Source organism: Eleutherodactylus coqui, chromosome 1, assembly GCF_035609145.1.
Source record: "Eleutherodactylus coqui strain aEleCoq1 chromosome 1, aEleCoq1.hap1, whole genome shotgun sequence".
Lineage (NCBI taxonomy): Eukaryota > Metazoa > Chordata > Amphibia > Anura > Eleutherodactylidae > Eleutherodactylus > Eleutherodactylus coqui.
Window position 1 is genome coordinate 292,123,711 of NC_089837.1, and position 23,357 is coordinate 292,147,067.

Here is a 23,357-nt window from a genome sequence, read left to right on the forward strand (position 1 = left end):
AGCGCCAGCCCTATTGAAAGCAATGGGATAGCATCGTGCTTCTCTATCACTGCTGTGACAGCTGTGGCAGAGGATTTCTTCATCCCCGCGGGGAGTCTTCTCATCACTGAACACTGTGACAGTGCTGTCACAGTGTCCAGTGATGAGGGGATTCCCTGCTTCGTGCTAAGCCAAAAACATTGCCCTATCTTTTGCAGGTGCGAATTTTTAGTGCTTGTAAAAAACGGACATATGACCGCTTTTACTGGAAAGCATTGGTTCTAATAGAGCCGTTTTTTAAATTCACCTATTCATGCGTGAAAAAAACACCCAACTGACCGAGCCCTTAAGGGGCTGGAGCTTTTATGAGTTAGAAGTTATTTTAATTATCTTAGTTATATATTTTTGAGAAAGGTTTTGTATTTTGGTCTCCTATTACTTCATGATGTTTCCCAAGAAACAATAAGTCTATTTTAATCAACTTTTAGGGCACAAATTTGCAGTAAGGATTAATTAAGTTCATCAATAAAACAGAAATGAACGGTTCACATCCTGTAAATAAGTAGATGTCATTTCGTCAAGATGTTAACAGTAGATAAGAGATTAGTTTCTTAGGTTCATCCAATTCTTTCCTCTGCGTTTTTCAGAAGAGACTGCAGGAATGGGCAGTCATTACATCTTCTGGAGAGCTTCCCAAGAATCTTGATTAAGAAATCTGCTAGGTCGGCTCTCTGGTAGGAGAATTTGGGGAGGCATACAACAAGAGCAGTTTACTCATTATCTTAGTTACTTCAGTACTAAGTCTATAAATCTGCAAATATTTTAGTACCCACTGTAGCATGAATAGGAGATTTACTTATTTATGCTGCTTCTTGTTGAGTAAAAGTGCATTTAGATGCAACGATTATTGTTGCAAATGAACAAAAGTGAGCAATTAAGTTTAAACGGAAGCCAACGCCTAAACAACAAACAAGAATCGCACACTTATCGTCATAAAAATCATTGTCAGCTCGTTGGCTTCTTGTTACTTTTAAACACATAGGAATGTGAAAGACTGAACAATAAGTGAACGAGAAGTTCACCATTTCCAAACATCATTCACCTGTCTAAATAGGCTGCCCTATTTAGAGGTTCTCGTTAGGTGAAAAAGGAGCAAAATACCACAAAGCAAGAATTCTCACCTAAGCCCAAAAAACTCCTACTAAACTCACACTGTAGGAAAGAAGTGAAAACAATGTTAATAGTTAATAAAGGTGTTGAAGCTTTTCTTTCCCTATCTGTTAAATAGTGTTTCCTACAAAAAAAAGGTGGTCTAACTCTAACTTCTTCCTACTTTGAAAGTCATTGAGTGCACAGTGGGGAGGGTACACTCACTGGTACCATTGAAAAATGCAGCTTTAGCTCTTCTTCAGAAGTGCGTATATCGGAAGGGTTTTTACGCCCTGCCGTAGCATGTTCTATTTTGCCACTTATGTATATTTGCAAGATAGAGCCCATTGTTCTCTATGGGCTCGTATATACACACACCTATATGCAAATACATTGCATATGGGCAGCGGATATACATGTCATCACTAAGTGGCGATGCGGGAAATATAAGCCAAAAAACAAACAGGTGTACTGAGCACAACAGCGTGCAAGAGTGCACGGCCATGCGCATTACAATTTTGCCTCACGGTCATATGCTGCAGTATGCAGGATCACGGCTGGCTCCACAGCTGTGAAAGGGCTGTAAAACCTTTTATGCTTACAGACATAAAGCGGGCAGGGCAAATTTGCTGTGTTTTTTTTCTTGCTGAGCTGTTTTATATGCTGTAACGCAATACAATGGCACAAATGCTACATGTGAATGTACCTTAGAATAAGTTTAGTTTTCAGAATGAAACAATGCGGTGGACATATTTTCCATAGATAAATTGATACCTGCCCCATTGGTGTAGCATTTTTTCCCCTATGTATTTAAGACCAAAGAAAAAAATATGGAACAATCTGGTAGGATGATAGTATTGTCCATGGGATATTTAAGAAATCAATCTATTTTGTTGCTCAACTACATCAGATGTGCTGACCATGGTGGCCTTTCTATAAGGATAGGGATAAAAAGTAGCAGTGCGGCTTTTTGCCTAAGCATAGACCATGTTCGACCGCCAATTTATATGGTTGGTCTTCTGAGTGAGTACGTTCATTTCATATGATATAATACTTGTGGAGTGAATAGAGTCAATCTGACTCAAAGCCTCTTAGGATTAGTGCAGTTTGTTTCTGTTAAATCACTACAGCTGACTGTACATTGTGGTCTATGTACCTATGAGTCTAGTGGTGCCCCTCATCCACCTATATTGAGTGTTAGTGTGCAAGTTTTATAGGCTCCAAGTGGTCTACAGCTGCCACTAGAGTTTCGTCACTTCTTTGTTTGTCTGTCTGTATGGGTTTGTCAGCCCAATTTGAAATTTTATGCATTATTAATAAAATTTAGTCTTAATCTGTTTATTTTGTGAAGGGCTCATTGCCTATAATGGGGTCCACCTGCTTTTCGCCTGGCGTTTGGACGGAGAAAAAAGTGCTGCATGAAAAGCTTTTACTTCCGGTATTTTCAGACGGATCTGGTTGCTCGGTCTTGTCTTTATCAGAGCAAAGGAGGAAATGCAGGCTTGTTTAATTTATGCTTATCTTTTCTAGATAAGGAAATCAGTAGACACATACTGTTCTTTTGCAAGTAATTCCTTTTTTTACTCCCACCAGTGCATCCCTGCCAGCTCTCCCTTTATATCTATATGTATGTGTGTATTCCACATTTACCTATTTGTCTGCAGTGATTCATAGAGCACCGGATGAATTGGTTTTGACAAAAGTTATTCACTCTTGATGTTGTTTTGCGTTTTTAGAGCTGGACATAGTAACCATGGAACATTTTGTAGATATTGACACATTTTGCTGGGATTAGTCATTGCACTTTACTTGGTCAGACATTTGGTTGTGAACTATTTATTCTATTCATTTGCAACAATAGCTATATTTGTGAAGCATTTTTGAAGTGCAAACAAATGTCTGAAAATCATTTTTTTTTTTAAATCATGTTTTTTCTAAAATGGCGTGAGCGCCAGCAGTAGCCTTGAGGAGGCAGACAGCCTTCAGCATACATAAAGCCTCTTAGGGTATGTTTATTTTAGTGGAAATTCTGTGGATTTTTTGAAGGCAAAATCCACGCAGAAGACACAGAGTCAAAATCCACCCCATCGGTGCAGATTTAGACTAGAAATCAGTTGGGTTTCGACGGCTGATTTCAGCAGCTACGCCCCCCCCCCCCCCTCCTCACCTCCAAATTATTTGTGCTGTCAGCGTTTCCTTCACCTGGCACATGGGGGACTCTAGTGAGCGCAGCACCGTTCGACAGGTGGTGCTACGTCCGCATTATTGCATTCCATAACCAATGTTACAGAAACCAAGCAATCACTCATCAATATTCTGTTTATCTTCCTAACTACCTCATCTATATAGTCTGTTCAGTATACCTTCTATAGGTACACGTATCAAAGGCGCTGTTGTGGCTGGCCAGCTGGAAATACTTTTTGAAAGTTTTGTCCTGCTGAGGCCTTAGTCACACGGGCGTTTTTTCACGCGATTTGCGGATCGCATGACGGATGTGCATCCGCAAATCGCGTGACCGGTGCGCGCAAGTCGCCCGCAAATCGCCCGAAAATCTGCTCCTAGCCGCGTTTCATTAGAAACGGGCCGGAGCTGTCCAGCGCATTGCATTCAATGGAGACGGCAATAGAGACGGCTCCATTTAAAGCAATGCGCTGCGGGCGAGCCCGGGATGAATTGTCGGGAAGGGCTTAAATATATAAGCCCTTCCCTGCAATTCATCCTAAAATGTGTAAAAATAAAAAATATATATGTACTCACCTTCTCCCGGCAGCCGGAGCTCCGCGCGGCCGTCCTGCAGTGGGTGTGAAGGGGGTGTGAGTCAGACCTGCCCCCTGATTGGCTCAGCGCTGAGCCAATCAGACGCATGTCTCACTCACACCCATTCATGAATTCATGAATGGATGTGAGTCAGACCTGCCCCTGATTGGCTCAGCGCTGAGAGGCAGCAGTCACTCACCCATTCATGAATTCATGAATGGGTGTGTGAGTGAAACCTGCCTCTGATTGGTCAGGGCTGTGACCAATCAGAGGCAGATCATTCAGCAGGCGGGGATTTTAAAGCCCCGCCGGCTGAATAGTGCCGAGAAGCAGTTCAGGAGAACTGACAGCGGCCGCGGCTGGACTCCGGCTGCAGCGGAAAGGTGAGTATACAATTTTTTTTTATTTTAACACATTTTAGGATGAATTGCAGGGAAGGGCTTATATATTTAAGCCCTTCCCGACAATTCACCCCTCGCACGCCGGCAGCCCATTGCTTTCAATGGAGCGGCTGTATTGCCGGCTCCATTGAATTCAATGGGCAAACATCGTTCTTCTCTGTCACAGCTGTTACAGCTGTGGCAGAGAAGAATGATTTGTCTTCTATATGTTCTCAATGGGGTCGGCGCTGCTGCCGCCGGCCCCATTGAGCGCATATAGAGAAGAGAACAGGAATCGCAGATCGCACATAGGTGCGATCTGCGATATCTGTTCTATAATTTATTGGACGAGCGCATAAAAAGCGCTCATGTGTCCGATACCATTGCAAAGCAATGGTTTTATAAAATCGCCGGGCGCATGCGCAAATCGCGGCTAAAAACGCCCGGCTGACTAAGGCCTCATGATGAACAAAGTGATCATGAAACATCTAGATAGTAAGGAACCTCTGCTTAATGATTTAATTCAAGTCACACTATCTCTTGCAGACTGTATGACCTCCTGTGCCATCAGCTTCCCCATTATAATGTAGTGCACAGAAAGGGTTAACCAATAAGCAATTATATTTACAGTTAGATTTTTGTTCCTAGTGATTTAACGAACAGTATGACTTAACTCCATTAAAGTAAATGTTGGTTGTTGTTCGCAGGGGTTTGCAGTCATCTCAGTTTGCAAACTGACATTGCTGTAATGACTAAGCATTAGAATTTAGTGTATCACAGCTATGGTTTACGCTCTTAGGCACGGCCTGTGAGTTTGTGTTTTAAGCTCATATAGTTATATCCTATTTTATCCTAATATCGTAGATTTTTTATTTTAATTCAATGAATTTTTAGACTGAACAGACCTTAAAATTCTATGAAGCCAACTATGATGATCTCTTCGTGTCACTGTAATCTAGTTATACACAAGTACTTAACACTCCAAAATAGCTTGACCCCCGTAACGATTTATTTGCAATGCACAGAATTCAAGTGTGACATTTCAATCAGACTATATGACCTTTCTCAAACAATGGGATAGCTGATTGGGTAAATATACAAGGACAGCTTCTAACAGGCTGAGTATATCGATGACCATGGCTTGCCATTGCGACAGTCATCGATATTCTCAAGGCGTTATGTACATTTACCCGTTCAGCAGTCTAATTGTTTGAGAAAGGGCAAAATGCCAGACCAAAATGTCACACTTGGATTCTGTAGATTGCAAGTAAATTGTTGAAGTAATCAATGAAGTTTGGAATGTGGCGTATTTGTGATTTGCTAAGAAGTTTTGAACATTCTTGAGTACGACTTAAAGCTAATGCTACATACGGTTCAGGGAATATGAATACAGTAAACCTGAATCTGGTAACAGAATAAGAGATTAGGTCCTGCTTTCCCATTCCAGCTCATAAATGTTTTTCTTCAGAAACTCATAAGATCGTCCTTGAAGATTCCATTCTCATTTATCACCTGAGCTGAAATGTTCCATCATGATGATTGTGCCTGTAGGGTGCTTGTATGTATACAATAAGGGAGATATAATATATGAGTCTGAGAAATCGTTTCTTAACCTTGGTTGTACTGTTACTGAAAAACCAACTATCGTTGGCGTTTTTGTTCCTTGAATACATATGTAAAACAGCTTAGTTCAGTTGGCAGCTTACAGGCTGGATGCACCATTCCAAATCCAATGATGCACATTTGTGGATCATTCCTATCATTAAAAGGAGGAAAGCAGAGTGTAACAGTACAAATTAAGCTGTAAAGGAAGCTACCTGCAGTGCTTGTACTGCCTGATTATGGGATGACAGCAGCATACGCCAGTCTTATTAAGAGGGTGAAATACACATTTGCTAGCTAGATTTAGCAAATGTACTTATGTGTAATAAATTATACATTTAGTTCATGGTGCATAATATTGGATACAACCCTATTGCTGATAAGAAGACACATAGGTACATTTCCCATGGGCCGGAATTGTCTGCAGGGCGCAGTGCAGAGTGCATTATGTCGATAAGTGCATATATACTCATCATACTATGATGCATAAGCGGAATGCAGGGCACAGAGCTGCGTTCTATCTTAATCTTTTTACTGTGCTTTCGTGCGCTGTCAGGACCGCTCACATCGCTGCAATCTGGTCAGCACCATGTTTGATTAGGCAAGCCAGCTCACTTACTAGGCAGGCCAGCCTACTTAGTTCCAGGTGTTTTCGTTTTTCCATGTTAAATTACACGATTCTCTGTAAGCATGGACACCCTATTATGGAGGATTTTGTTGCATTTTTAACTTGCAGAATGTGTTCTGCAAAACGTCTTCTGGAGTTTCTTGTATTTTATTCTGTAGACTTTAATTGCAAAATTGCATCTCCTGTATGTTAGGAATCTGCAATAACAGTTCCACAAGATGTCTTTAATTCTGCAGCAGAAAGCTTTTCGGCTGCGGAATTTAATCTTAAGGTTTTGAAGCAAAGGGGCACAGATTTTAACAGTTGCAGAAATCAAGCATCAGTAATTATTACGAAATTATAGTACTAGTGTTTCTGGTGGTGCAATGCACCATTTACTGATATAATATAGTGAAAGGGATTGGAGTTGTACGCACACGGCTGCTGTTCTAGGACCCTATTGGCCCTACACAATATTGATACTGGAAATACCTGTTCTCACCCTATGGGTGGCTTCACACCAGCGTGTTTTTGTGGGTGCATATGCGCATGCAAAAACACGCTTCTGTTTAAACTAATGCATTCCCTACGGTGTGTGCACATGTCCGTGTTTTACAGGTGCGTGCCAATAAGGTAGGACATGCGTGCACCATAGGAAGACAATGATGTGCTGGAACCCATGATTTGTTTTTCAGGGAAGAGCTTTACATATAAGCTCTTCCTTGAAAAAAACAAGAATTTTAGTGTAAAAAAAACAAACAAAAAACTTACTTGTCTGCCGCTGCCATGTCCCCGCGGGGTTGAATGGCGTGCCCCTGATTGGCTGAGCACTGTGACCAATCAGAGGCAGCTCTCAGCTAATGAATGACAGCTGAGAGCTGCCTCTGAATTGTCCCTGCGCTCTGCCAATCAGAGGCAGCACTCAACCATTTATGAATTCATGAATGGGTGAGTACTGCCTCAGCTATTGAATGACAGCACTCACCCATTCATGAATTCGGATTGGCTGAGCGCAAAGAGCAATCAGAGGCAGCTCTCAGCTGTCATTCAATAGCTGAGAGCTGCCTCTGATTGGTCACAGTGCTCAGCCAATCAGAGGCAGCCCATTCAACAGGCTTGGATTTTAAATCCGCGCCTGCTGAATACTGTGCAGTGCAGGGAGAAGAGTCGGCTGGACGAGGCTGAGCTCGGGCAGCTGAAGAAAGGTGAGTGTTCTTTTTTTTTTTAATTTTAATCACCATTGTTTCTTTTTTTTTCAGGAAAGGCCTTATATTTAAGGCCCTTCCCTGAAAAACAATTACAGGATGCTGGCAGCTGTATCCCCTACCGCAGCTGTCAACTGTGACAGCTGTGGTAGGAAATTCTTTATTCCCCGTAGGGATGGAGAATTCCTTTGCTGCATTTGTCACAGATGTGGCAGGTACAGCAGGGAATTCTTTTTCCTCGCGGGGATGAAGGAAACATAGATGTGTTTTTCATCCCCGCAGGAACATGGCAGCGGCGGACAGGTAAGTTTGTTTTTTTTTAACACTAAAATTCTTGTTTTTCAGGGAAGGGCTTAAATGTAAAGTCCTTCCCTGAAAAACAATTCAGGGTTGCTGGCAGACCATTGCTTTCACTGAAGCCGCCGGCAGCAGCTGCGCCGCCATTGAAGGCAATACACAGACCTTCATACACGCGTGTTTTTGCACGTATATAGGTGTGCACCCTATCTCTGTAAACTGACTTGTGTGTCATTAGACAGGATACTGGCACCAAACGTTACATTTATGGACAATAGTGTGGGAAATCAGGAACTGAGAACAGCAATATTTTGGTGCAATATTTTTCCTCTCCTACACCACTTTGCTATGCCTCAGTTGCTGGATCTGATCTCACACTTTGAAATTGAATCAGGATTCTGTATGAATGTGTCCATATGTGGGCTTCTGTTTCTGCGGACATCAAACTGTAAAACCCCCTGAAGACAGGACTTGAGGAATTAGAATAGTGGAGTCTCAAAGTCCTTATTTAGATCCAAATAGACATAATACCTAATACAGGTAAAATTATCCTCCCTTGATACCGGAAATCTTCAGCTTGATCATTGATCAAGCTAATATTGATCAATGATCTGATCTCACACTTTGTGGGATCCATCAAGTTCAATATCAGCTTGATCAATGATCAAGCTGATATTGAACAATATTCCTATGTCATTACTTAATAGAGTGAAAATTATCAAAACTATTGTACAGATTTCCAACTGCAAGATAGAGCCATAGCGTATGTCATTTGGAAAGAGATGTACCCAAGACTACAGTATAACAAAGTAATAGTCACCGAAGGAAGGTCTCACTCTGCCCAATGTAAACGGTTATAGCTTGGTATGTGTTGGTAGATAGCTTGGTAAACAAGGATGAAAATCCCATACTACATAACAGGGGCATTATATCAATTATAGGACTAAGTTACTCTTTAACACACCAGGTATTTAGCTTTACTAGTGAGCAAAAAAATTGATCACTCTGAGTGATACTGAGATTTCATTTGTCCTCCCACCAATATGAACAGGTTAAACACGTGATTGGACAAATTTGACTAATGTTATTGAAGTGTCACCTAGTTTGTTTGATAAATTAATCCAAACTGCTAATGCAAAGTCTTAAGCTCTGAGCTCTACTCACAAATGAGAAATTGATTATTGGGAACAGAGTCAGATCAAATACTGAAATCCAAGAGCCTTCAGCTCCATGAACCTAAAAACCATGGGAACATTAGGGTTGGGTAATAATTAGAGGAACTGTCATCAGCAAGGTCACTTAAGGATATGCATAGGACCATTTTGCTCTTTCTTTTCTCACTGCACCTAGTCAGACCTCTTCTTAGACCAATTCTGGTAGCCAAAAGACCATACTGCAGAAATAGCTAACTCCAACTTAGCATGATGTTGTAGAAGCAGCTTAAAAAGCTAATAGGTTTAGAACAGGGGTGGCAAACTAGTTTTCACATCAGCCTTTTGGTTGGCTTTAAAGGGTCATTGTAATCGTATATTAAGGGCTTGTTCACATGAGCGTATTTACGCAGCGTATTAAGTGTGCAACTTTTGTACACCTAATACACAGTGAATAGAGCCCCTTGATTTCAATGAGTTGGTTTGCATGAGCATATTTTTTATGTCATGTGCAATCACATGAAAAAATGCCCGGCATGATCTATTTTGGTGGGTATTATGCACCATAAGAGGCCATTGAAGTAAATGTGCAGGGGCAAATACACAGTGAATATGCCAGAAAATTGCTGATTCACTGGGCATTTGCGCACCATTTGTGCTTATGCCCTTGTGAACAAGCCCTAATAGTGACCCCATAGTGGCTACAGTAGTAAGCGTGACCCTCCCCATAGTGTCCCCAGTAGTAATAATGGCCCCCATAGTGTCCCTAGTAGTAATAGTGGCCCCAATATTGTCCTCAGTAGTAATTGTGGCCCTCATAGTGTCCCCAGCAGTAATAGTGGCCCCCATAGCTACCCTAGTAGTGATAGTGACTGTTCAGGGTGGCCCAAGCAGTAACAATGATGCCCATAGTGGCCCCAGCAGCAACAGTGACCCCTATAGAGCCCCAGTAGTAAGAGTGACCAACATGGGGACCCCAGTAGTAATAGTGGCCCCCATAATGTCCCCAGTAGTAATAGTGGTCCCAAAGTGTCCCCAGTAGTATTACTTGCCCCCATAGTGTCCCCAGTAGTAATTGTGGCCCTCATAGTGTCCCCAGCAGTAATAGTGGCCCCCATAGCTACCCTAGTAGTGATAGTGACTTTCTATGATAGCCCCAGCAGTAACAATGATGCCCATAGTGGCCCCAGCAGTAACAGTAACCTGCATAGTGGCGCCAGCAGTAGCATTAATGCCTATAGTGACCCCAGCAGCAACAGTGACCCCAATAGAGCCCCAGTAGTAAGAGTGACTCCCATAGGGACCCCAGTTGTAGCAATGACTCTCATAGTGACCCCAGTAGTAAGTGTCCCCTATACTGGCTCCAGTAGTAATAGTAACCCTCATAGTAGCCCCAGGGATGCTGCTCAGCCAGAGACCAGTAGCAACCTACCTATTGGCCTCTGGCCTGGGAGCATGCCTATAGGCTTTACACTCACCTCAATGCAGCCCGGTCCAGTGGAGGTAGCAGCTGCTGAGTCTGTGACTGCTGACCTCTTTCCTCCTTACAGACATCAGCAGCCAGGAGAGGTCAGTGGTGAAAGACTCTGCACTGCATCGCCAGACCGGAGATGCTGGGGTGAGTAGAATTCCTTTAAAGGTGTTAAAGGGAATACATTGGAGTTAAAGTGGAAGCAATGCTGTGACCCCTGTGTAGTGGCTGGTATATGTAATTGCAAGTGCAGCTCTCATAGAAATCAATGGGAGCTGTGTTCATTGTAATTGCAGATGAATTATGTCACCTTAACATTAACCAGTTGGTATCTTTTGCAGTACCTTTATAAACTGGGGCTATTCATAATAATTTGAAGGGTATTAGGTGATGGAGGGGAGCAGGAGTTAAAAGGAGTCCACACCCTTCATTACTTATAGGCTTTAATCTACAGTGTGGTGCTTGGCTGCCCACCCTCTCTAAACATCTAGCTGGTTGCTTCCCCACCCTACAGCCATCCATAGTAAAGGTTCTGATTGTTAGTCGGAGGATAAATGTACGTTACATCTTGACAAATGTTTCTCCTGATTATAATTGTATATCCTGTATCTTCTGTTCAGACTCAAGCTTTTGCTACATTTGATGTTGTAATGTCTGTAAGGCCAAATGGTCCACAATTATTGTACATTTTGCATTTCATACTATGAAATAAATAAAAATAAAAAGTCTTTAGAATGTAACAAGGGGACAATGACTTCTTAGGAGTTTGCACAATAGGTTGCCATTAATTTAGTATGCTTAAGTTTCATAAACGCTAAATGCATCTTGATCATAATTTTCATGCATAATCCTTTAAATTTCTGATCCTTTGAACGCTGACACAGCATTAGAATCTAGTTGGCTTTGTAGTAAAGGAAATCCTTTGAATGCTGTGCTGAGAAGAATAATTATACTGTACAGTATGTATACCCATTTATCTGCTTTAAGGGCTCTGCTCAATCCTCTTTTAAAGATGTGTCTTTTGGTGTAAGTTAACTGCAAACATAAACCAGACATTAATCATGTTCCATTAAAAATGTAAAACATCCGCACAAATGGATCATTCTGTTAATCAGTCATTGTATTACCAGCAAATGCCTGAATTACAGACTCACGAGTATATGGTATTTATCGAAGGTCCACTGTTAATTTAAGGGTTAAAGATCACCATGGTAATTCATGTGTATGCGTGTATATCTCGATGGAATGAAACTATTTCTCTAGTAACATTATGTGGATGTCTATCAGAACATATGTGTTATATATGCACAGTATAGTACGTAAATGTCCAAATCTATGTGCTAGTCCTTAGGTTTCAAATACGTTTTAAAGATGATTTGTCACAGTTTGATAAATCATGATGATTGTTTTGTGGGACTATTAAGAATTAAAGACCGAAAATGATTATCTCCAACTTCCAGTAACTGATGATTTGAGGCTTTCCATTTAGAAATTATATTTTTACGCAACTCAGATACTGTTCTTAATTAAATTGAAATATATGAAGTTCTAGGAGAGGAATGTACTAGTAAAGCTGAAAAAAAGAAATCTTTCAGATAGGGTGCATTTTTTAAATCTATATATATAAAGGCAAAAGCCCTCAGCGACTGACTTACTAAATCTTCCTGATGTCGTACAAACTTGAAATTTGGCACGAACATTCTTTAGGTCCTAAATAGGAAATATAAAGGAGTCACAACTTGATTATTAAATGCTAAGTGCAAAGGTAAGTGACCTCCTGTGTTATGCACCTAATCTAATTCTCTAACTTCCCGGAGTCGTACAAACTTGAAATTTGGCATGACTATTCTTTAGGTTGTAAATAAGAAAAGTAAAGGGGTCACAACTTGATTATTCAATTCTAAGCGCAAAAGTAAGTGACCCCCTATCTAATGTAACTAATAACACACATCTGTACCGCACAAAATTGAAATTTGGCACAACCATTCTTTAGGTCATAAATAGGAAAAGTAGAGGGGTCATTACATCAATATTCAATACTATGCGTGAAAAACTGTGCAAAAATCCACGATACATGAGAGGAGACTCTACCTCACCTCTGTGTATATATACTGAAGAGAATTTACCTAATCTCTATGTGTATATACTGAAAAGAATCTAACTGACCTCTGTGTGTATATACTGAGGAGACTCTAACTGACCTCGGTGTGTATATACTGAGGAGAATTGACCTCATCTCTATGTGTGTATACTGAGGAGAATCTAACTGACCTCTATGTGTATATACTGAGGAGAATATACTGAAAGGTTGTAAATTACATAAAGAAGCATCCATGGACTGCAGGGATGGAGCATGTCTTTCAAAATAAAAAGGGGTTACTAGGGGTTAATTTGAAGAAAAAGGGGCATTTCCTTTAACCCCTTAGGTAATATAAAAAAAAGGTTTGGTACCGTGATAGCCAAGAGAGTAAAGTGTGATTGTTTTCAGAAGTTAATGAAGCCTGGCAAAGGGTCAATATTCCGAAAGCTTGCAGTAACTTCATGCATTGTTGTTGCCATTAAAAGGTATCATATCTGCAAGATTACCTGGTTTCTCTTACTGATAACAATCACACTTCAACCCCTTAATGATGTGTTCTTTTTTTTCAATTTATTTTTGTCCCTGCTCTTTTAAAAAATCGTAACTCCTTTATTTATCCATCGACGTAGCTGTATGAGAGCTTGTTTTTTGCGGGATGAGTTGAGTTTTTCATTGGTACTATTTAATATACCATATAAGGTACTGAAAAACTTTTTTAAAAGTGGAGTAAAATGAAAAAAAAAACTACATTCCACCATCTTTCAGTACATCTTATTTCTACGGTGCACAAACTGCAACAAAAACAATGTGATAACTTTTTTTCTATGGGTCAGTACGATTACTACGATAGCAAACTTATATAGTTTTTTTTGCCGTACTAATTTTTTTTTTCAAAGACATTTCATTTTTTAAAATTATTTTCTGCCGCCATCTTTTTCGCACATTAACTTTTTTGCTTCTCCGTCAACATAGTTGTGTGAAGGCTCATTTTTTGTGTGATGTCCTGTAGTTTGTGATGGTACCATTTTTGAATACATATGACTTTATGATCACTTTTTATTGCATTTTTTTCTGGAGGACAGAGCGACCAAAAAGTGCATTTATGGCGTTCTTTTTTTTTTTTTTTCAGACGATGTTCACCATGGGGAGTACATAATGCATTACTTTGATAGATCGGACTTATGTCTTTGTGTTCTATCATTTAGATTCCCTTATTAGAAATATGACAAAAGTTTTTTAAAACTTTTATTACTTTTTTTTTTTAGATATTTAGTAAAACTACAGCATGATGTAATACTGTAGCATTACATCATACTGCTATCGGGCAGGCAGTCTTTCAAGCCACCCCACAGAGCGGGGGGTGGAGGGGGCATATGGGACCACCGAACATCATTTCGGAGATTTAAATGCCGCTGTCAGAATTAACAGCAACATTTAAAGGGATAAATAGTGCCTATCAGCCGCACGGCTCATTGCAGCTGTTGCCAGCGGGTGTCAGCTGTAATAAACAGCCAGCGCTCGCACTGTATGAAAAGAGGTCCCCCCTTGCGATCTCACTTCATACGTATTCCGAACCCGCAGAACGTAACTGTACATCCTATAGCGTCAAGGGGTTAAAGGTTAAAAGTGAGGAGAGTGGGAGGGGTGGCGCATTCTGCAGAGGGACATCGGTACATGCAGTCTGAGGAGACTCTAACGTTCCTCTATGTGTATACATATTTTATTCCTTAGATTCTCTGAATTAACCACAACTTCATAAAATATTCGGTGCGAACACCTGTACCAAATTAACTTGGGTGAAGCCAAGTGTATCAGCTAGTTGGTCATATGATGAAAAACGTTTGGGTAGAAGTTATAAGGTACTAAGTGTAAATGGAATTCTAATCTACTTTAGAAAAATCACTGCTTCAAGAATTTAACCCTGTAACAGTCATATTGAAATAAAAAAAAAACTCTCAAAAATGTCATTTTTTTCACACGCCGCGCTAAACTCTGTAAAGCGCCTTTATTGATTTCAATGAGACTTCTCGGACAGGCGTTTGAGCGCGGAATTTCTTCCAACGCAATTTTCGAAAGCTATCTGCTTTATTTTAGTGCATTTCAGCTTTTTTTAATGCACCTCATCACCCATTGCAACAGGCGCATTAAAAAACGCTGTTGAGTTTGTTTGAGGCCTCGGTCACACGGACCTTTTTTGGTCCGATTTGCAGACGCGCTTGCGATCTGCAGATATATAGACCCAATCGGATTGGGAGCGGGCATATGTCCGTTTTTTATGCGGATGTGTGATAAATTATAGGACACAACGATTCGCAGAACGCGCCTATCTGCGTTCTGCGCAAATCGTTGTTCTATATATGCGCTCAATGGGGCCGGCGGCAGCAGCGCCGACCCCATTGAGAACATATACTAAAGATCGTTCTGCTCTGCCACAGCTGTAACAGTTGTGGCAGAGAAGAACGATGTTCGCCCATTGAATTCAATGGAGTCGGCAATACAGCCAGCTCCATTGAAAGCAATGAGCTACCGGCAAGCGCTGTATGAATTTTTGGGGAAGGGCTTATATTCTTCCCTGAAAAGCATCCTGAAAATGTGTAAAAAAAAAAAATTTATACTCACCTTTTTGCTGCAGCCGGAGTTCAGTCGGGCCGGCAGTTCTTCTGAACTGCTTTGTGTAGTATTCAGCAGGCGGGGATTTAAAATCCCCGCCTTCTGAATGGGCTGCCTCTGATTGGTCACAGCCCTCAGCCAATCAGATGCAGCTCTCTCTCACTCATTCATGAATGGGTGAGTGAGTGCTGCCTCTGATTGGCTGAGCGCAGGAACCAATCAGAGGCAGCTCTCAGCTATTGAATGACAGCTGAGAGCTGCCTCTGATTGACTTATCAATTGTGGTGAGGAAGTAAATAGAAAAAAAAGCTATTTCACCAATAATTTTTTTAATTCTATTTTTAGGGCGTTACCGTGTGGCATAGATATTATGTTAACTTCATTCTACAGGTCATTATGATTACAAAAGCACCGGATTTATGTAGGTTTTATTATGTTTAGTTCTTTTGCCCAATATTAACACTTTTTTAAGAGTTTGTTTTTATTTGTTTGTGTAACAGCCATAGCATTTTATGTCTCCATCAATAGAGTTGTATGAAGGCTTGTTTCCTTTGTAGGTTTTTATTGTTACCATTTTAAGTTATATATAGTTTTTGGATTACTTTTTATTCCTGTTTTAAGAAAATGAGATAAACATGAATTGGCAACATTTTTTAGGCTTTTTTAAGGAATTTATTGTGCTGGATTAATAGTGTAATATTTTATAGTATAGGTTGTTCAGATGTGGCAATACCAACTACAGTATATGTGTAGGTTGTTTTTTTTTTGTTTTTCAATATTTAAAGAATTGTGTAAGGTTGTTTTTTTTTATTCAGCTGTCAGCAATGACTGCACTTTCTGTGAGGTTAAGTGACTTAGAGAAATGATAAGATGAGCAAGTGCTCGTCTCTTCACTGCTTTTCTGGGGGGGAAAAGATCGGCGTATCTGACAATCTCAGAGAATATATGTTCTCCGATTGATAAGGGGGTTGATAACTAACAAAAGTCCATGTTATCCTTTTCCGGAGACAGTCAGGAGAATCAAAGATCGTTCTCTGTTGTTTGCTTGCTCCCCACTGCACCCTGACTGCTCTGCACATAGACTAAAGTGACAGCTGTAAATTCAGTATTTCTGACCCCACATCAAAGTGCTACAGCTTTGATTCTGTCTCTGCTTCCAAGAATAGTGGCTTTAAAATGAGACCAGAAGCGTGTCTGTAGTCACAATAGAAGCAGAGCTACATCTGTTTGAAGTAGAAGGAGCTCTGTTCATCCAAAACTATATTGTCCTTTTCCTGTTGAATGAACAGATCGTGAGATAATCAGAAGGCCATCACTTAAATAACTCAAATGTATAATAACAGCAAAATCATTTGATTTGAGTAATTGGAAGAATGCAGATCTGAAAGTCACAGACTTTATTCTATGCAATGAAGTAGTTAGAAATGAAATATTTGAATTTGTGTCATATCCACTTACAGAGTATTTGCTGTGCAGAGAAACTCGAAAAAAGTGTTCCGGAGATATTTAGCACTTTGCTACTTTTATGGAGTAAAAACTCGCAACTCAGATAGAAAGAGTTGGCTCATTTACAAGACGATCAATGAAAGTGTGGTGTATTCTCCAGTCAATTCCAGCAGTGTCTTTGAAAATCACGTACAGCATGTCTCAATTTAATACTGCAAACAGATTGTATTATACACCAAAATGTTGTATACATTTGATAATTGAAGAGCTGATGCTTGTGTGAGATGTTGCATGGAGGAGATTTTGTTCCTTTTGTGTGCTGATATCCGCAGCTATACAGGTATTAGATAATAGATCTACAATTGATTAAAGCTATATAGTTAATTTTCTGTAATTCTTCGCATTTTTCTGTGAACCTTTAACCTAAAAGTTAACAGTATTCAAAAGCTAGCTATTGGACACTTATATTTATACATGATTGCTATTAACTGGACTTGTGGGTAGCAATAGCCTCCTCTATGGAGGAAAGAACCATTCCCAAAAATCATTTTTTGATATTGGAAAAAGGAAATGGTCTCAATAGAAACCATACTGACATTATTAAGAAAAAATAGAACCTTTGGAGGGATTTCTTTTCTTTTTCTCTGCCCTCCTGTCTCGTTGAGTTGGGATATAGGTCACAGGGATTAATTGCATAATAATGTATTTGGAATTAATAAAAAATTGTTAAAAAAGATTATAAGCAAGAGAATCCTGTGTGACAGACTGAAGCAAGAAGCCGGCTGCAGAGCAAACAATCAGGTCACTGCCATTCTTTATACTGACATAGCTGTGTATGGAGAATATGCCATGGGGATTAATGGGAAGAATCAGATGTACAACTGTCAGGATATTTTCTATGTTCAAGCCTTATGTTCAATATATAGTAAAATATAGTTCTGACCTTCCTATACAACGTCTGCAGAACATGAATCACAAAGTGAGTTTTTAGATGTGCAGCAGTTTATGGGCTGTTAAATGGCCATTAGTGATATATACATATCATTTTGATGCATCCAGATTTTAATCATTTACCACAGACTATATTGGGTGTACTTCTCATCAAAATGGACAAAAGTATCACATGCTGTGTATTTTAAACACAGCCATGAATAAAACGAAAGGTACGTAGCCCTGTGGATTTTTGTTAGCTCAGTATTATGGTCACTAAAACATAGATTAAATATGGATTTGAAACATGCTCATCTGAAAGTGGCCTTACTGTTTTTATACTGCTGATAGACCATGGAAAAAATAGATATATGTCTCTATGTCAAGTATCTGACTGAGCGGTTTTCTGTGGCAAGTGTGCACAACATAAGGCCCGCGGGCCACAAGCAGCCTGGCAGGGAATTTCTGGAGGCCCACGGACTGTGACATAACTAGCCTCTTGACATCATAGTCATGTCACAGTCGGAGACACAGTCATGTCATGCTGGCTGCTAGCCGCTAGTGGTAAAGTTTACCACTAGCAGGACATGACTGTGCAGGGTAAAGGACCTTTAGTAAATGACAGTCATCTGATCAGCTGCACTGTGCAGCATGCAGCTGGTCACATGACTGATATTCAATTCGAGGAAGGTCATTTAAGGCCTCATGTCCACTAGAAAAATACAATCTGCACAGATTTCCGCAGCAGATTCCAGATTTGCTTTAAATGGTATTTTTTTTTCATGCGGAAATCCACACCTATTGACAGCAATGTGATAGCAATGTGGCCGATCCGCAAAGAATCCGCACTAAAATGGAGCATGCTGTGGTTTTTTTTCAGCACGTGAAAAACACAAATCAATTAAAATGCCATCCGCGGGTGCAAAATTCAATTTAATTCACCTGCAGATGGCCAATGATTTCCTATGGGCAAAATTTTACCCGCGGAATCTGCATGCGGAATCCGCAATTCAATTTTGCTAGTGGACATGCGGCCTAAGTCCCGAGTGTGGTGGTGAGGCAGAATCTTTCTATTTGAAGCCATATGTATATGCTATATATAGATAATTTGCTGTTCCTACCAGACTAGAGTAACCAGACAGATGCTTTAGTATAGATCAGAAGACTAATAAATGAATTAACTACTTACCAAAGTTTAGTTCCAGGCAGGTAGTTTATTATTCATTAGACTTCTGATCCATAATGAAAAAAGCAAGAGTTAAGCTTCTGGATTCTTTAACCATTTCCAATCCAATTTTGGATTCAAGGTTTCCTAAAAGGCATTCTCTTTTTGCTGTTATATAACGGTGCCATCTGCTGGCTAAAGCCAGTGTGTGCATGCCAGAGAAGCTCCAACAGCAGAGTAGCTGCCAATAGACAGTAAGAATACTCTGTCGGATGTCTTATGACATTGGAGCTGTACAAGCTTTAATCAGAATGTAGGAAGACGTCAAACAGTGGATTGGAAAGAGTTAAAGGGTTTTCTGACATTGGTGGCAGTGGGGTGGACAAGGTGTGTGTAAAATAAAAAAACACACATACTGACCTCCAACTGCTCCCCCACTGCTGTAGTCTCTGTTTAGGCTGCAGCGGTGGAGTGGGTTATTTACGTGACTGCTGCAGCCAATGGGAGCCCGATAGGGACATCATCAGTGGCATCCTGTAAAACTGCCTATGGACGTCTACATTAGATTTATGGGACATCACTAGGCCGACGCTGTGGTGAGTATATTTATTTTATATTGTTTCTAGCATGGGGACCCAAAACTATATAAAAGAAATAAATGGGAAAAACCCTTTAAAGAAGTTTAAGTGAACCCTAACTGTGTACCTTTCATCTAAGGTTGTACTCTCCTTGAACAGAATATTACATTATGTAACTCAAAAACAGTACAAGATGTACTGTAAAATAATAATTAAAAAAATCCATTAACATTTTATGTCATTTTCAATTTTGGAAGGCTGTAAGATATTGTTCGAAGTTATGGTTTTCTTTACGAAAATTTTGTATTAAATGAACTACCTCATTACTGTCAGACATCAATTGCCCTTTTCTAAATGAGCTCAAATACAGTAAGATGATATTTTACATAAATATCAATAATACATCAATATTACATGTCTACTGTCCTGGAAAAGAAAACACTACATAACTGAAAAACTGTACAAGATGAGTAAAATATTGAAAAGGCCTTCAACAATTCATGTCAATTTTAACTTTGCAAGGCAGTAAAATACTGTCTAGAGATGAGCGACCATACTCGGTTCGGGTGTTTTTGCACTCGAGCACCGCTTTTTCCGAGTAACTGACTACTCGGACGAAAAGATTCGGGGGGCGCCGGGGGTGAGCGGGGGGGGGGGGGGGGGGTTGCAGAGGGGAGTGGAGGGGGGGAGAGAGAGAGCTCCCCCCTGTTCCCCACTGCTACCCATCGCTCCAACACGCCGCCCCCCGGCGCCCCCGAATCTTTTCGTCCGAGTAGTCAGTTACTCGGAAAAAGCGGTGCTCGAGTGCAAAAACACCCGAACCGAGTACGCTCGCTCATCTCTAATACTGTCTAAAGTTGTGGTTTTCCTTAAGAAAATTATGTTAAAGGGGTTGTCCCGAGGCAGCAAGTGGGTCTATACACTTCTGTATGGCCATAATAATGCACTTTGTAATGTACATTGTGCATTAATTATGAGCCATACAGAAGTTATAAAAAGTTTTATACTTACCTGCTCCGTTGCTGGCGTCCTCGTCTCCATGGAGCCGACTAATTTTTGGCCTCCGATGGCCAAATTAGCCGCGCTTGCGCAGTCCGGGTCTTCTGCAGTCTTCTATGGGGCTCCGTGTAGCTCCGTGTAGCTCCGCCCCGTCACGTGCCGATTCCAGCCAATCAGGAGGCTGGAATCGGCAGTGGACCGCACAGAAGAGCTGCGGTCCACGGAGGAAGAGGCCATCTTCAGCGGTGAGTAGAGAAGTCACCGGAGCGCGGGGATTAAGGTAAGCGCTCCGGTGAGCTTTCTTTACCTCCCTGCATCGGGGTTGTCTCGCGCCGAACGGGGGGGGGGGTTGAAAAAAAAAAAAACCCGTTTCGGCGCGGGACAACCCCTTTAAGTGAGCCACCTACCATTAAGCATCAATTGCCCTTTTCCAAATGGGTTCAAATAGAATAAGTTGATATTTTACATAAATATCACAGTCTTCCCAAATTCATGAAGTTCATGTCATTTATGAGGCCTGAACTATGCATTTAGGTTGACATATTCATTTGCTAAACTGTGTTACAAGATCAAGTATTTTTGCCTGTTTAAGGAGCTGTTTAGTTTAAGTAACCAATTTTTTTACACTATTTGATAATTCTGAGTGAATAAAAGGTTCAGTTCCACAGAATATCTTTCAGTTCGAAGTTCTGCATTAGCCTTTATTCATATGAGCATATATACACAGCAATTTACCTGCATAAATACGCCGGCCATCAGAAAGCATGCATTGCATTCAATGGATTTATTCAGATGGCTGGCATATTTACGCGGGTAAATAGCTGCATATATACGAATAAAGCCTGAGGCTTCTTTCACACGGGCGTTTTATCGCAGCTATTTTGCCGTGATAAAACGCCGGCTAAAAATCGTGACTGCCTGAAGCATTGGATTCCAATGCATTTGTTCAGATGGGCGATTTTCCGGTGCGTAAAATTGACCAGCCAGAAAAGATAACACATATGGTGCGCATTCCGGCCAGCGGCTTGTACTCACGGCCGGAAAAGATAGTACTTGTCTGCCCATATAACAGTCTCTGTATGAACAGGCTGAATAAGCAGACTTGTCCTATCTTTTGCTGGAATACGGCGGCCTTCCCATAGACTCCTATGGGAGCCTATGGAGCTGCCGGAAAAGGGAGGTGAGAGGGACTTTAGCAATACAAGCCGCTGCTAAACTCTCTTGCTATCAATGCGGCTCGCATTGCTAGAGTCCTAGCTCTGCTAAGCTCCTGCCCTGGGAGGGGGTTCAGTTGTTCTCACTCACTGGTACAGTGAACATCAATGATTTGTGAGCTAACGATTTATCTGCCCATATAAACAGGCTCTGTATGAACAGGCTGAACAAGCGAACGATAAATTGCTTCATCTAAAAGCACCCATATAGATAGCTCATTCCTTTGAATGGACACTGTGTAATGCTTAATTTTTTCCAGTGATGGTGTTGCAAGGGTTTTGAACACTTAGGCCGGGCTCACACAAACGTAAGATAACATATTGCGTGTGCGGTGTACATGTGTGTAATAAGCGGTAGTTCGTAGGCAACTAAATACATTGTCTTTTGCTGGTTTGCTCACATTTGCGTATAAGAATCGTATAATACGCATCGCAAAAAAGAAGCCAGCATGCTCTATTTTGCTACGTATTGTGCATGAGAGAGCCCATTATTTTCTATGGGCGCGTAATCAATGCCACCCATATGCAAATAATCGGATATTCTCATCCTTTGCAAGGCAATAGCGCAGGAAATAAACAGAAAAAACAGGAAGACTGCACATGACAGTGTGTGTGAGATGTGCTGCCATGCGCAGTACAATATCGCTACCATACACAGTGTTAGGCCGAGTGCAGTGTGAGCCCGGCCTTACTGCTAGGTTTTCCCACAGATTACAGCTGAATGCTGGGGAGCCCAGTATGGGAACACTTTGTAACCATCTTATCATCCTGGGATCCCTCTAATAAGTATAGATTGTACAAAGCAGTGTATCATTTTGTCTTTTTATTTTATTACAATGAGGCCTTAGTCAGACGGGCGTTTTTTCACCGATTTGTGGATTGCATGATGAATGCGCATCCGCAAATCGCGTGACCGGTGCGCGCAAGTCGCCCGCAAATCGCCCGAAAATCTGCTCCTAGCCGCGTTTCATTAGAAACGGGCCGGAGCTGTCCAGCGCATTGCATTCAATGGAGACGGCAATAGAGCCGCCTCCATTTAAAGCAATGCGCTGCGGGCGAGCCCGGGATGAATTGTCGGTAAGGGCTTAAATATATAAGCCCTTCCCTGCAATTCATCCTAAAATGTGTTAAAATAAAAAAAAATTGTATACTCACCTTCTCCTGGCAGCCGGAGCTCCGCGCGGCCGTCCTGCAGTGGGTGTGAAGGGGGTGTGAGTCAGACCTGCCCCCTGATTGGCTCAGCGCTGAGCCAATCAGAGGCATGCCTCACTCACACCCATTCATGAATTCATGAATGCATGTGAGTCAGACCTGCCCCTGATTGGCTCAGCGCTGAGAGGCAGCAGTCACTCACCCATTCATGAATTCATGAATGGGTGTGTGAGTGAAACCTGCCTCTGATTGGTCAGGGCTGTGACCAATCAGAGGCAGATCATTCAGCAGGCGGATTTTAAAGCCCCGCCGGCTGAATAGTGCCGAGAAGCAGTTCAGGAGAACTGACAGCGGCCGCGGCTGGACTCCGGCTGCAGCGGAAAGGTGAGTATACAATTTTTTTTTATTTTAACACATTTTAGGATGAATTGCAGGGAAGGGCTTATATATTTAACCCCTTCCCGACAATTCACCCCGCGCACGCCGCAGCCCATTGCTTTCAATGGAGCGGCTGTATTGCCGCTCCATTGAATTCAATGGGCAAACATCGTTCTTCTCTGCCACAGCTGTAACAGCTGTGGCAGA

General features: G+C 41.2%; 1 protein-coding gene across 2 annotated transcripts in view; it reads left to right on the top strand.

Annotated features, from left to right (window-relative positions):
- DLGAP3 (DLG associated protein 3) overlaps positions 1 to 23,357 on the top strand; it is a 378,675-nt gene that overhangs the window by 177,006 nt on the left and 178,312 nt on the right. The window lies entirely within an intron of this gene.